Genomic DNA, 15819 nt, shown 5'->3' with positions numbered 1-15819 from the left:
ATGAAGTTTTCTTACAAAAGGGAAGAAGTAGACCACATTCAAAACTGCAGTCTCAGATTTTTATTGCATTGAAAAAAAGCATTTCTTCTTTAAGACACATTGAGGGACCTGTGTTCCTGATGACTTCACCACTTCTTCATGAGATTCCAAAGGAAAACGGTGATTGCTGTGTAGTTTCCAAAGCTGGGTCTGAATAGATTGCTTTGCTGGATACCTTACAAATTCCCAATTACTATATTTCTAGATTTAAAAGAAAAAGCAGAAGATAAGAAAATCTTTTCCATAAAGCAGGTTTGCATGATTCCAAACCAGACAAATATGTATTCTGTCCATATATTGAGGAGAGGCATGGAGAGGTGTGGCTCTTTTAGAATACATCACAGCCATGCTCTGTGCCAACTATGTCTCAGAGGCACAGGGTATATTTCATCGAAAACGAGCCTCATCACTTTTCAGACATTAGGTTGGTATGGCTCTCACTTTGAGTGGGGCTTCCCAGGTGGCACTCACATGCCTGCCAATTTAGGAGACCTAAGAGACGCAGCTTTGATCCCTGGTCAGGAGGCTCCCCTGGAGAGGGGCATGGCAATCCACCCCAGTATTCTTGCCTGGAGAATCCCACGGACAGAGGAGCCTGGTGGGCTACAGTTCATAGGGTCATAAAGAGTCAGACACGGCTGAAGTGACTGAGCGCGCGCACACTTTCTGTGTACTTGAGACCCTTTGAAGTATCTGTATTCTGAGAAAGGGAACGTGCCGCCTACTTGTTAAAGACGTTCCGTTAGTAGGACCTGATCTTTGAATTGGGCCAAGCCTGCCTCACTTCTCCTGAGTCCCTCTGGCCTGAGCACAGATGCAAAGATCTCTGGGATCATTTCCCCTCTCATAGGATCACACTTCCGCCTTGATTTCCCTTTGTGGTCACCGAACAAGGCAGTGTCCTTTCCCAGATGCTGAAGCCTGAGCGAAGAAGTTCTGGGACTTGCCCAGGTGACTTGGGGAGTGGCTGTAACCAGAATAACCGTTCCCACTGCTATTTGATCAGGCTCTTAAGTGCTGAGCTCCATGGACTCCTCCGTTGATTATGCCTTTAATCAATAAATCAATGTTCTCTTCCACTCATCCTCCCAGTAGTCGCAGGCAGAAGGTCCCAAGGTGCGCGCACAGACTGCCGTCCTCTGCGTTCAGAGATGCTGCTGCTGACAGTGATTTGTTGGCGCTGTGCTCGGGTGTGACAGGAGAGATCAATAGGCGGCCGGCAGCCCCTTACACCCGGCTGAGGTACAAGCTGCCCTTTGCCTGCGTCTGCAGCCACTGCAGCTTGAGTGTTTTGAGATGACTGTCTCTTAGAATTTGTTTTCCCCACCCAAGTCTCCCGAATCCTAATTACTACATGACAGGCTGTTTCCCAGCAGACCTTCACTGTTTCTTCATGTTAGAAGCAGCAGCTTCAAACCCAGTGAGTACAGCAGAGAGATGGAGACGGGCTGTGTGTGAGTCAGGATCTCCTGTGCTTCCCTGGCCCAACTCTAGCTGCATCCACTGTCCTTGGTCACAGGCCCGGGTGCGCAGATGTCTAATAATGACTGAAGCGTCTGGTGCCCCTTCTAGAGGAAGATTGACCTTGCCACTCCACCCCTCCTCTGCATCCCCCCCACCCCCACAGTGTGTGCTTGGGGTTCCCCTACCCCCCACTCCTTGAAGCAGGACCCATCCCCCTGAAACCCCTACACCCAACCCTGAGCACACGTGGAGCTCAAAATCCAGCCAGGTCAGGTTGTATTTCCTGTTAGATATATTGTATTTCACAAGTTTTACTTATGGCTTGTCTTTGGCTCTTCTTACCATCTCCTTTCATTATATAACATAAAAAAATTTTTTTTTTAAACCTTTTCATCAAAACTGATCATTGTGAGAACTGTGAGAAAAAAATACAGGGTGTCAAGATATTAAAATATTAATATGTTTTAATATCTGAGTCTTAATATTCCCTTTGTTATTGTCATTCATTTGCCTTTAGTCCACCGGCTTCCTCTGTCCATGGAAGTCTCCAGGCAAGAAGACTGGAGTGGGTAACCATTCCCTTCTCCAGGGGAATCTTCCTGACCCAGGGATTGAACCCAGGTCTCCTGTTTTGCAGGGAAATTCTTTACTGCCTGAGCCACGAGGGAAGCCCTTAATGGACTAAAACCTTCCCCAAACTAAGGCCTTCTCTCCTTGCACCATCTCTTCTCTTGTGTGTTGTGGGAGAGACCAGCCTTTAGACACTACAATTCCTGTTCCCAACACAACCCCTCCCAACTTACACAGACTTCATTTCTCTCAAAGTTGCCCTTCTTCTCTGGGGGGAGGGGATAGTTAGGGAGTTTGGGATGGGCAAGTACACACCCCCACGGTGCATACACGTGTTTAAAATGGATGACCAATCGGGACCTATTGCGTAGCACATGGAACTCTGCTCCTTGTTATGTGACAGGCTGGACTGGGAGGGGAGTTTGGGGGAGAATGGATACCTGTATATGTTTGGCTGAGTCTCTTTGCTGTTCATCTGAAACCATCACAACACTGTTAATCATCTGTACCCCAATACAAAATGAAAAAGTTAAAAGCAATTTTTTTTTAAGGTGCCCTTCTTTTGAATGTCATGTCAATTTCTGATTATTGGAACAAGCTAACCCTTCCTTGAGCATTGCCTGTGGGGATGGAGGAGATGTGCCAAAGTCACATGGGTGCTTTAGGAATTTAACAAAACATGGAGAAAGAAGTTCCTCTCTGGAGTGTCTGCAGGCATGAGAGACACGCCACTCCAGTTGAGATGGAAGCCATGACGAGACTATTGTTGACTGGAGGCTCCTTGCAGGTAGGGCTGTGTTTGACTTTATATATCCAGTGCCTGGCATTTGGGCTTTCCTGGTGGCTCAGACAGTAAAGAATCTGCCTGCAATGCAGGAGACCTGATTTTGACCCCTGGGTCGGGGAGATCCCCGGAGAAGGGCATGGCAACCCACTCCAGTAAACTTGCCTGGAGAATTCCAGGGACAGAGGAGCCTTGTGGGCTACAGTCCATGAAGTTGCAAAGAGCTGGATATGACTGAGCGACTCACACTTTCTTCTTTTTCTTTTCAGTGCGTGAAAGGTGTCTGGCTCTTTGGTATTCATTTGCTGTCTTCTTGATGATGAGTAACACCATCATCAGAAATACCATCCTGATGCTCTTAAATAATTCACCTGGGTCATTTTTGCTTCCAGATAGACCTGCTCTTATTCTCAGCATCAGATGTATTATTATTATTATTAGAAAGTTTGAAAACATGGCAAGGAGGAAGTTTACAGTGCCACGGGACCTTGACTTTCTAACATCTGCTGACAGTTTATCCCACTACAAGGAGGCCACCTGACACATTTTTGGCTTGCCCGGCTGACATTTTCAAAGCTTAGAAATAGAAGATAGGCCAAGGAGGGTTGATACTGGTCTCAGGGGAGGAAATGCTCACCGACAGAGGAGGGATGGGAGTTGGGGGAAGTGACTTTGTCTCCCTGGCATTTGTACCACTGACTAAAATAAACATGAATGTGGTCAGACACATGTCCCAGCCTTTAGGAAGTCAGATACCTAAAAGTTCAGAGAAAGTATAATCTTGTGGGAAGAGACTTCAGAAGATTAGAAACACGTGTAAAAGTCCTTCCTGTGCAGAAACTCTGAAGAGGAGGTGAAGGGTTGGCCTTCAGAGTTCCGTGTGATAAGGGTGCCAATAGCAGCTGACGTCACATTGATCACTGGTCTAAGCCCCTCAGGACAATCCCACGATATAGGTATTTTTCTTCCTTTTGCAAACATGGAAGTTGAATCACGAAGCGGGACTCATTTGGCATCACCCAGCTAGTAAGTGACAGGGATTGGATTTCCACCCAGGAGTTCATTTTCAAAGACCCTAAACCACCACCTGAAAATGTCAAGAAGCCCAAAGCCCACATGAAAGGAGGCTTTTCTGAATAAAGCGAACAACCACGGGACGGGCCACTTGTTAATGGTTTGCTACCAGGGGGCAAGAAGAGTAGGTTGCTCAGGTCTCATTTAATTTTCTTTATTCTTTAAGACAAAAAACATCTCCAAGCTGAAAACATTCCCAGGAGAGAAACAGAATCCTTCAAAATACTGTAGCTTGTCCAAGTTAACTCACTGAATTACATCCCCCTGTACAAAACAACTTGCTGGAGACCTTGAGGAAACATTGTTAAGAGCCACTGAGATCCAAGAAAATGAGAGGCAAGCAAGTGCCCTAGTTATTTTTTTTTTTTAAAGGAAGAAAAGATTACGAAAACAACAGATCCATGACTTGAGATCAAAACCTTGAAATACTCAAAAGAATTTTTAAAAGAGTTGGGGAAAAAGGGGTGATTTTTAGAAGGCAGGTTTGGTTCACTTGAAGGCGTGTCAAGACCATGTAGTGTTTTAGCTGGTGTGGTTTTGAGACCGTGTTCTAGAGGAAGAGCATTGTCTCACCACCGCCCTCGTCACCATCAAGGTCTTGCAGCCAACGTCATCCAGCCAGGTGCTGTCCAGAGCACTCGGCTTACATTGCCACGTTTCATCCTCAGAGCCAACCGTCCTATGGCATAACTATTGTCTCTCTCTCTCTTTCCTTAATATAGATTTTACTGACGTGTAGTGGTTTTGTTGTAGTTCAGTCACTCAGTTATATCTGACTCTTTGCAACCCCACGGACTGCAGCATTCCAGGCTTCGTAGTGTTTTAATGTCTACTATACAGCAAATCTATTCAGTTATATATATACACATATTCACATTTTTCCTGTTCTTTTCTATTATAGGTTATTATAGGGTGTTGAATATAGTTCACATGCTGTATAGTAGGACCTTGTTGCTTATGCAGTCTATATATAACACTTGCATCTGCTAATCCCAAACTCCCAATCCTTCCCTTCCCGACCTACGTCCCCCTCGGCAAGCACAAGTCTGCTCTCTACGTCTGTGAATCTGTTTGTTTCGTAGATACGTTCACTTGTGCCCTATTTTAGAGTCCTCGTATAAGTGATATCATATGGTATTTGTCTTTCCGTGGTCTCTCAATCTTAACACACTGATCAAAATTTCTCAACTTTGTGGACAAAAATAAAACAGAGAAGTTGTTGGTATGATTGGAGGATTTGTAGCTGATTCTTGGAAAAGAGACTGTACCTAAATAAACACAGCTGGGTGAGCAACTACACTTAAAAAGAGTTGCAACCTTCTGTTCTTGTTACTATATACAGTTTCATATTTTCATCAGTTACTCAAAGGAATCAAAGATTTTTCAGATGTAGTATAATAGTAGGGACAGATAATATTAGAAATAGATTTAAGTGAAAAAGCTCAATAATCTAGAGCAAGAGAAGGAAAGCAATAAACTAGAAACAAAAATCACTTCAATTAGGGATTGGGTGTCTTTTTTAAGCTACACAACACAGTTTGTATTATTGAGTTACTGAATCTCATTGTGAGAAGGAATTTCTGGCTCTCTAGCTTATCCAAGCAGTCCCACTCAGTAGTTCTCTAGGCCAATGTTTTTCCATCCTCATGATATGGCACTGGAAATGAAATCAATTTAGTGGATAAAGTTAATCATTTTAAAAAAGCAAAATTAAGAAAAAAAACCCAAGTACATTTATAGCAATTATTAACAGTAGTAGTTAGACTTTTGTTCCCATTTTATTCTCAATCATGTTTACATCTATATGGTGGTGATATAAAATATATTTTCTATTGGCTATACACACTATATGTAGTATATATTATATAATTATACTATATATGATTATACAGTGTAATATACATACTGTATACGATACTATTGGCTTTTCCAATGCCTCAGCGGTAAAGAATTCATCTGCAATGCAGGAGAGGCAGGAGATGTGGGTTAATCCCTGGGTCAGGAAGATGGCCTAGAGGAGGAAATGGCTACCTTCTCCAGTATTCTTGCCTGAAAAATCCCATGGACAGAAGAGCCTGGCAGGCTACAGTCCATAGGGTCACAAAGAATCAGACACGACTGAGACACACATACATGCTACTATATACTTATTTAGTATAATGTACTATATATATTTATATAGTATAATTATTTATACTTGTATTTAATATAGTAATTTATATTAATAGGCTTGTTTATAACAAGTATACATTTATATAGTATATATATTTTTATAGTATAATATGTTGTTTAGTTGCTAAGTCGTTATCTGACTCTTTGCAACCCCATGGACTGCAGCTCGCCAGGCTTCCCTGTCCTTCAGTATCTACCGGAGCTTACTCAAACTCATGTCTATTGAGCCGGTGGTGCCATCCAACCATCTCATCCTCTGTCAACTCCTCCTCCTCCCAGTCTCAATCTTTCCCATCATCAAGGTCTTTTCCAATGAGTTGGCTTTTCACATCAGGTGGCCAAAGTATTGGAGCTTTAGCATCAGCCCTTCCAATGAATATTCAGGGTTGATTTCCTTTAGGATTGACTGCTTTGATCTCCTTGCTGTCCAAGGGACTCTCAGGAGTCTTCTCCAACACCACAACTAGAAAGCATCAATTCTTCAGCTTTCAGCCTTCTTTATGGTCCAACTCTCACATCTGTACATGACTACTGGAAAAACCATAGCTTTGACTATATGGACCTTTGTTGGCAAAGTAATGTCTCTGCTTTTTAATATGCTGTCTAGGCTCATCATAGCTTTTCTTTCAAGGAGCAAGTGTCTTTGAATTTCATGGCTGCAGTCACCATCTGCAGGGATTTTGGAGCCCAAGAAATAAAGTCTGTCACTGTTTCCATTGTTTCCCCATCTATTTGCCATGAAGTGATGGGACCAGATGCCATGATCTTAGTTTTTTGAATGTTGAGTTTTAAGCCAACTTTTCACTATCCTCTTTCACTTTTATCAAGAGGCTCTTTAATTCTTCTTCACTTTCTGCCATAAGGGTGGTGTCATCTGCATTATCTGAGGTTATTGATATTTCTCCCGGCAATCTTGATTCCAGCTTGTGCTTCGTCCAGCCCGCCATTTTGCATGATGTACACTGCATATAAGTTAAATAAACAGGTTGACAATATACAGCCTTGCTGTACTCCTTTCCCAATTTTGAACCAGTCTGTTGTTCCACGTCTGGTTCTAACTGCTGTTTGTTGACCTGCATACAGGAGACAGGTAAGGTGGTCTGGTATTCCCACTACTTGAAGAATTTTCCAGTTTGTTGTGATCCACACAGTCCAAAGCTTTAGTATAGTCAATGAAGCAATAGATGTTTTTCTGGAATTCTCTTGCTTTTTCTATGATCCAACAGATGTTAACAATTTGATTTCTGGTTCCTCTGCTTTTTCTAAATCCAGCTTGAACATTTGAAAGTTCTTGGTTCATATACTATTGAAGCCTGGCTTAGAGAATTTGGAGCATTACTTTGCTAGCATGTGAAATGCGTGCAATTGTGTGATAGTTTGAACATTCTTTGCCATTGCCCTTCTTTGGAATTGGAATGAAAACTGACCTTTTCCAGTCCTGTGGCCACTGCTGAGTTTTCCAAGTTTGCTGGCATATTGAGTGCAGCACTTTCACAGCATCATCTTTTAGGATTTGAAATAGCTCAACTGGAATTCCATCACCTCCACTAGCTTTGTTTGTAGTGATGCTTCCTCAGGCCCACTTGACCTCGCATTCCAGGATGTCTGGCTCTAGGTGAGTGATCACACTATCATGGTTATCTGGGTCGTGAAGATCTTTTTTGTATAGTTCTTCTGTGTATTCTTGCCACCTCTTCTTAATATCTTCTGCTTCTGTTAAGTCCATACCGTTTCTGTCCTTTATTGAGTCCATCTTTGTATGAAAATTTCCCTTGGTGTCTCTAATTCTCTTGAAGAGATCTCTAGTCTTTCACATTCTATTGTTTTCCTCTGTTTTTTTGCATTGTTCATTTATAAAGGCTTTCCTGTCTCTCCTTGTTATTCTTTGGAACTCTGCGTTCAGATTGGTATATCTTTCCTTTTCTCCTTTGCCTTTTGCTTCTCTTCATTTTTCAGCTATTTGTAAGGCCTCCTCAGACAACCATTTTGCCTTTTTGCATTTCTTATTCTTGGGGATGGTTTTATATATATATATATGTTATATATATATGATTTTCTATAGATTATTGTTGAAAAATTTGAAAGCCACTGCCATGGCCCATTCTTAAATTACTTTCTTTCATTGCTTCATTAATAAGACACTATCTGCATGAAAATCTGCAGACTTCTACTTTGTCTTTGTACTGATCTGACTCATATGAGGATTTTTTTCTATTAATACTGAATTTAATTTTGCCTCAAACTGGAGCACATCAGTTGTCTCTCAGCACTACCACATACTGGCTAGATGATCTCACGCAAACCACTTTATGTCTTTAATCCAAAATATCCTAATCTGCAAAAACACAAATATCACTACTAATAAAGCAACAATGCTTTCCAGATGTAATGTGACAGTCAAATCTTTTTTTATTTTTTTATTCTAGAGAAGGCACTTTTAAAACCTCAAGATTTTACAAATGCTGTTCTTCTTCATAGTTCTTAAATTCACTTTGGACAAACTTAATCTTTTCTTGTCAACACCTCAACTATTCCGAGACAGCTCTCGTGAACCCTCTCCCCAGGCTGTCCAACTGCTCTTCAGAAACTCATGGTTCAGAGTCCACGAGCCTCTCCCGCCACTCTCTGCTAAATGCGCTCCCGTTGTTATATGCTTATTCTGCTTTCCTGGTGGCTCTGATGGTAAAGAATCTGCCTCCAATGCAGGAGACCTGGGTTCGATCCCTGGGTCGGGAAGATCCCGTGGAGAAGGGAATGGCTACCTACTCCAGTATTTGTCCTTGGGAAATCCCACAGACAGAGGTGCCTGGCAGGCTTCAGTTCACGGGGTTGCAGAGTTGGACGTGACTGAGCGACTAACCCTTTGATTTTTTCATTATTCTGCTTTATTTATTTTCTCCTGGATACTCTCATTTTACTCTCCTGGATTCTCATTTTAAAGTGAGTATGCAGCATGAAAAATGACATGCAAGCAATATAAACAGCTGTGTCGGGTGAAGGAGCTTATTGGCAATTAATTTCTGTTTCAAAGTTGCGTTTAATGTTAGTGTAGACCCATCTTCCATAGAAATAAAGCAGACTGCCCAGAATCCAATCCCAAATTTAAACTAGTAATCTCAGAATGTGATAGAACAATTGCATCCCTTGTTCAAAAGATAAAATGGCACTGAATCATTTTGTTTTTAGTGATATGCTTGTACTTTAAAACTCCCAGGTCTGTCTGTTTCGTGTTTTTGTGCCTGCTGGTAAGCCATATCTGTGCCATCTTGGGTTTTTGCCATTAGTTTTTTCTGACCTCAGAAAAAAAATGTTAGCACTTAACATTTGTCCTTGTTTAATTTCATCTTGTTAGATTCAGCTCATTGCTCCGGCCTGTCAAGATTGTTTTTCATCATTATTCTGCCATATAGCCGTCTGCCTGCTCCTCCCAGCGCTGGTCACCCACAGGCCAGAGTCACATGCCCTGCACACCTTCCTTCCATAGCCCCGGAGGGAAGGCAGTCCCTGGCCAGGCAACATGAAGGAGCTAATGATCAGCATCATTTTGGGGGAGATCCTTCAGCCAGTTTATCATCCTTCTAGTTATACTTGTGCTATTTGCCCATTTTCCTCCCTATGTTTCATAAAGATAATGAGAAGTAAGATCTTATGGAAAAACCCAAACAAACTTTTTGGCCAAACTAGTATTTACCTTTCTTACTTAGCTGCCAGGAAGCTCAGGGCCTGGGCCCATCACTCCTTTTTAATGGGTTTGTGGAGTAAGTTGCTTCAGTTGTGTCTGACTATTTGCGACTCGATGGACTGTAACCCACCAGTCTCCTCTGTTCATAGGATTCTCCAGGCAAGAATACTGGAGTGGGTTGCCATTTCCTACTCCAGGGGATCTTCCCAAGCCAGGGATCGAACTGGCATCTCTCTCTTAAATTTCCTGCACTGGGAAGTGAGTTCTAGTTAAAAAAAAAAAAGCAAAAAACAAAACACAAAAAACACACTTTAAAAATATTTATTTATTTTTGGCTAAGCTGAGTCTTTGCTGCTATGCACAGGCTTATCAGCAAGGTGGCTTCTCTTGTTGTGGGACATGGACTTTAGGGCCTGCAGGCTTCAGGAGTTGCAGCTTGCAGGCTCTAGAGCTCAGGCTTCAGCAGTCGTGGTGCCTGGGCTCAGCTGCCCCGTGACATGTGGAGTCTTCCCAGACCAGGAACAAACCCATTCTTAACCACTGGGCCACCAGGGACGTCCATGAAAAACTTTAAGAATTATATATTTCTATAATATATATAATTTGAAATTTTGGCTATATAAATTTTACTTGGGACTGTTCTGTATCTTGCATATTTCACATTAGATTATTTCTAGACACATGGCCACAGGAAAGCAAAATACTAGGGAGCTGCCATATTTGAATTTTATTTCAACTAAAACTGTGTTCAAATTATTAATATGTTCTGCTTAATTATAGATCCTTCAATAACAGAAGTGTACATTTGGCTTCGGGAGGAAGACAGAGGTGCTTTGGTGGAGAAATTGGTACTGGTGCTCCATCTTATCATGGAAGATAAAGACAGAAGCCCACAGAAGTTTTCGTGAAATGATGGAGTTAAAGTGGTATTTTGGTTCAGCCAATGGTAGACTTTTACAAAAGTATTTGTTTGTTTATTTGGCTGCATAGGGTCTTGGCTGCAGCACGTGGCATCTTTGTGGGGGATCTCACATGTGAAAGATCTCATGGGGGATCTTTCTTTGAGGCCCGTGGGCATTCTAGTTCTGGTGCCCGGGCCTAGTTGTTGTGCACTGGCTTAGTTGTTCAGTGGCATGTGGGATCTTGGTTCCCCAACCAGGCATCGAAACCACATACCCTGTGTTCATGGCAACGTAGACCGTTAACCAATGGGCCACCAGGGAAGTCCCACCTGATAGACCTTTTATTAAATGTTTAAAGGTGCATGAATCTTGCCCCCTTCGCTGTGATGTTTTTATGTGAAGGGAGAAGTACTGGCCTTGGGGCTTCTCCTTCTAGCTTCCTGGTCAGAAGCAAATGAATATATTTCTCTTGAGATGCCTCAGACTCACACAGACCTGGGCCCCTTCACGTGTTAGAGGTGGGTGCCAAGGGCTTGAACACTTTGGTGAGAACGCTGGCCAGACTCCAGGTTGAGGGGCACTGCCCAAGAGGCTGACTTCTCCTGTGATGTAACCTGAGGGCAGTGAGCAAGGCCTGTCAGGTTCAGGGGCCCGTTTATTAGGAGAAAGGGCTGTTTTAACAGATTGTGACAGAACTCTGTGGATCTGGGAGGAACATGGGCCCAGTTCTGGAGTTGAGGGTCAGAAAGCAAAAGAAGGAATTTGTTCTACAAAAATGGTCTATAAACAGTGAGCGAGAGAATCATCTTTGGACTTTGGTCTTTGTAGGTGCCATGAAACATATTTTTTTTAAAAAAACTCTTACTTTGTTTTAAATTTATTAGAAACATTTATTGCCATAATGACGACATTATTTTCTTTTTAATTTGAGGATAATTGCTTTACAATGTTGGTTAGTTTCCGCTGTACAACGAAATGAATCAGCCCTATGTACACATGTATTCCCTTCCTCTCGAGCTTTTCTCCACCCCCATTCCGTCCCTCTGGGTCAGCACAGCTGAGCGCCCTGTGCTGCCTAGGACCTGCCCACTGGCTGTCTGTTTTACACGTGGCGGTGTGTTTGTGTCAATGCTATTCTCTCGGTCTGTCCCGCCCTCTCCTCTCCCCTCTGTCCACAAGTTCGTTCTCTACATCTCCATCTCTGTCTTCCCTGCAAATAGGCTCATCAATATGAAAACATGTCTTAATCTTGATGAAGGGGCTTCTCGTACAAGGATTCTGGTATTCCCCATCGTCAAGGGAGGGTGGGTTTGAGATGCTAAGAAAACAATCTGCTTGTTTTTGACGCAGATAGGATAAGAGATTTGGATCGGTTCTATAGGGGAAAAAGTACAGAACCCTACTAGTTGTGACTGCCTCCGAGATGGAACAGAAGAAGGCAGTGTGAAGGGTAAAAAAAATGAAGGATGATATTTAGGTACGCGAATAAACATAGTCTTCATTTTTAAATCTTTTGGCCGTGCAGAGGGGCATGTGGGATCTCGGTTCCCCAACCAGGAATTGAACCTGGGCCCCCTGCAAGGGAAGCATGGTGTCTTAACCACTGGGCCACCAGGAAGTCCCACATTCTTCATTTTCAAAAGGGAAGAGAAAAGGGAAGAAGAAAATAACAACCTTAGAATTTAAAATGTTCTTTAATTTGGAAAATAGTCTACCATGGATGGAAGGGAAATGTTTGACAGGGTTCAGTAGTGAGGCACCCTTTCTTGATCTTCCTTAGCTTCTGTCTGCTAAATTATGTAACAGATGGCCTAACAAAAGGCATGGTACTGTGCTATGCATCAGAGCTTAGCAAATGTAAGATGAATCCTGCCCTCCAGGGGTTTAGAACTAGGTTGGTAGAGAAGACAGGATGCACAAAGTTGATCAATTGCAATGCTGGACAGTGGGGGGACCAAGTGGCCTCATAAGGATAAGGAGTATATATGGTGTAGAATCCTAAACAAAGGCTACAAAACAGTCCTAAATGAATTATTTGAAGGCTGATCTTTGAGACTAATTCTTGGCTTCCAGTCACAAGGTAGGAATGTTTGTGTTTTTTGAAAAGGAAAAAGGAAATTTTTAACCAACCCCCAGATCCTCCTTCTCTGTATTTCTGTAGTCATGTGCGACTCTATCTCTGCTAATCATTTATCTCATAGTTTTGTAATTACCTGCTCATGCTCTAGTTTCCAATTCCATGAAGGCAGACGCTACATGTTATTCGTCTTGATAGCCCAGCCCTGTGCATGGTGGTGCTTGGCGTGTAGAGAAGATTAGCTAAGGAGTGGATGATGCTAAGAGGGCATTTCCAACATGTCTAAGACTGAGTGCGATCTTCCCTGTTTTAGATACAGGTTATAGTTTTTATTAAGTCTTTTTAATACCTTTAGAAAGTCTTTAAAAACTGCTCCTTTGCCTCCATACAAACAGCTTCCAAATCTTATTGACTGTTCCTTTTACTTCTATTTCCTCCCATCAACATGACTGGCTCCATCACCCTACTTCAGGCATGCCTCATTTTATTTCTGGATTATTACAACAAACATAGTTCTTCCTACTTTCACACCAGTGTTCAATCTGCCTCTCTAGTTTTGGATGTTCTACTATCCCTCTCTATCTGCCCCAAGTACACTTAACCTCAAACATCAACCAGCTTTTCTTGCTTCTAGTTGAAATACCTCTCTCTGCCCTAAATTCTAGTAGCCTGGCTTTAATCTCCCTTCTGAAAATAGCTGTGATTTATTGCTATGCATCATTATACATATATACATTATACATTATACATGGCTTTCCTGGTGGCTTAGATTGTAAAGAATCCGCTTGCAATGTAAGACAGCCAGGTTTGATCCTTGGGTTGGGAAGATTCCTTGAAGAAGGAAATGGCTATCTCCTCTGGTATTGTTGCCTGGAGAATTCCATGGACAGAGGGGCCTGATGGGCTATAGTCCATGGGATCACAGAGAGCCAGACGTGACTGTGTGAGTAACATATACATACATGATTATACAGAGACACCAGGCCTTACAATATCTTCATGAGAAATCCAATCATCTCCCCATTTCATAGATGGGAAAACTGAGGCTCATCAACATTAATTAACTTGCCAAGGCTGTACAACTTATTTGCTGTCTGACTTCTTTCTTCTACCTCCTGCCACCTCACCCCAAGTATTAAATAAAATGTTAACACCTAGAGGAGAGAGAGCCTGCTGATATTTTCTTCATCAGCCAACCCTCTATAAGCTACTTTTTTTTTTCTGGCAAGTAGTAAGGATTCAACTATTTGTTTTAAAGTCCTGTTTTTCTGCACTGTTCTTCAATGGGAGAATACAGGAAAGTATAATTGGGTAGGAAAAAAGCACCAAAGCGTTCTATTTTTCTAATGGAAGAAAGTACATGGTGGCACAGAGAAGGAAGCAGATCAACAAGCCTGCTACGTGTACATAAATGTTTATCAATTTCCCCTTTTAAAGTTGAATTCAAAATTAAATTTTATTTAATGTTATTAATTAAATAAAATTTAAAAATATTTAATTAATTCAAAATTAAAAATTAAAGTTGAATTCAAAGAAAATTCTGAAAATGTTCTCTTTCCTTTTGCTGATTGTCCCAGAACTCCAGAACTCTGTAGATTTTAAAATAAATTTTTTGTCTCTGCGGTATTACAATGCTCACTACAATAACAATTTTAGTATAGCCAATGTCTACCTACAAACACCAGTCAATGTCAACTGAAATTTGTGACCAAGGCATAAAAAAGGGACGAAAGTTGTTAGTAAGTTACCAAAGGCACATTCTCCATATCTCCCTTTCAGAGACCTCTAAAAATGAAGAAAATGTCCCGGGACAGACTGGGCTGGTGAACTCGGCTGGTCCTTCCTCTCTGAGGATTCTGTGGAGGTTGAGAAACACTCTTCCAAGGCTGCTCTAGAACCTGGAGGATGCAGGTGATGTGGCTGCGGTCACCATCTCGTGGCGGACTTGGTCCACGTCGTCCTAAGATGATTGTCATCCTAAGTAGCCCATTCTATGCCTTCATGGCTAAAATAAAACTAAACATATGTATAATTTTCTAGTTGGAAGAAATCTGAGGGACCATTTAATTCAAGGCTTTTATTTTATACCAGCCGCAACCCAGAGAAATGAAGTGGATCACCAAAGGATATAGAGCTGTTGATTTAAAACCATAAAACCCACATGAAAGAGACTTTTCCTGTGTGTAGCATTAATGTGACTGTTCTGGTTGGAGAGTCAGGGGATGTCAGTGTAACTGTTTAGTCACTTAATGTATCAAGTCCAGCCAAATTGCTAGTGTGAAATGACTCCAGTAGATTTAAGCAAAAAGCAATGTTTTCTCTGTTTCCTTGTGCACCCAGAACAAAATGGGGATTAGAATGCCCACGGAGCCTGGGATGCTAGATGCCCTCTTTCTCACCTCCACTTTGGTTCTTATTTCCTCGCTTCACACCCTCTCAAGCACCTGCTGCCCCAGGGCCACCTGGTGCGAAATCTCCCCTCTCTGTGAACCAGCTCCCTCCTCTCTGCAGCTCAGCCCATTTTCTCCTTCCCCAAACAGGCTTTGAGCCGTTCCTTTGGGTTCAACCCCACTTACTCTCTATCACCTTGTTGAAATCTTGCAAGAGGACTTGCCTGGTAATCTAGTGGATAAGACTGAGCTCCCAATGCAGCAGCCTGGGTTCGATCCCTGATTGGGGAACGAAGACCCCTCACATTGCAACTAGTCCGCGTGACACACCTACTGAGCCCGGAGGCCAGGCCGCAACTAAAGAAGCCTGCGGTGAAGAGCCTCCATTCCGCCGTGAAGACTCGGTGCAACCCCTGAGAAAGGAACCTTACAAGAACGTGGCGATACGGGTACAAGAATGATGTGCGTGATAAGTTGCTTCCATCGAGTCTGACTCGTTGTGACCCTATGGACTGTAGCCCACCAGGCTCCTCTCTCCAGGCAAGAATACTGGAGTGGGTTGCCATTCCCTCCTCCAGGGAATCTTCCCAACCCAGGGATTGAACCCGCGTCTCCTGCAGCTCCTGCACTGCAGGCAGATTCTTCACCGCTGGGCCACCTGGAAA

Source organism: Cervus canadensis, chromosome 1 (genome assembly GCF_019320065.1).
Source record: "Cervus canadensis isolate Bull #8, Minnesota chromosome 1, ASM1932006v1, whole genome shotgun sequence".
NCBI classification, from domain to species: Eukaryota; Metazoa; Chordata; class Mammalia; order Artiodactyla; family Cervidae; genus Cervus; species Cervus canadensis.
Note: the sequence above shows the minus strand (reverse complement) of the source record.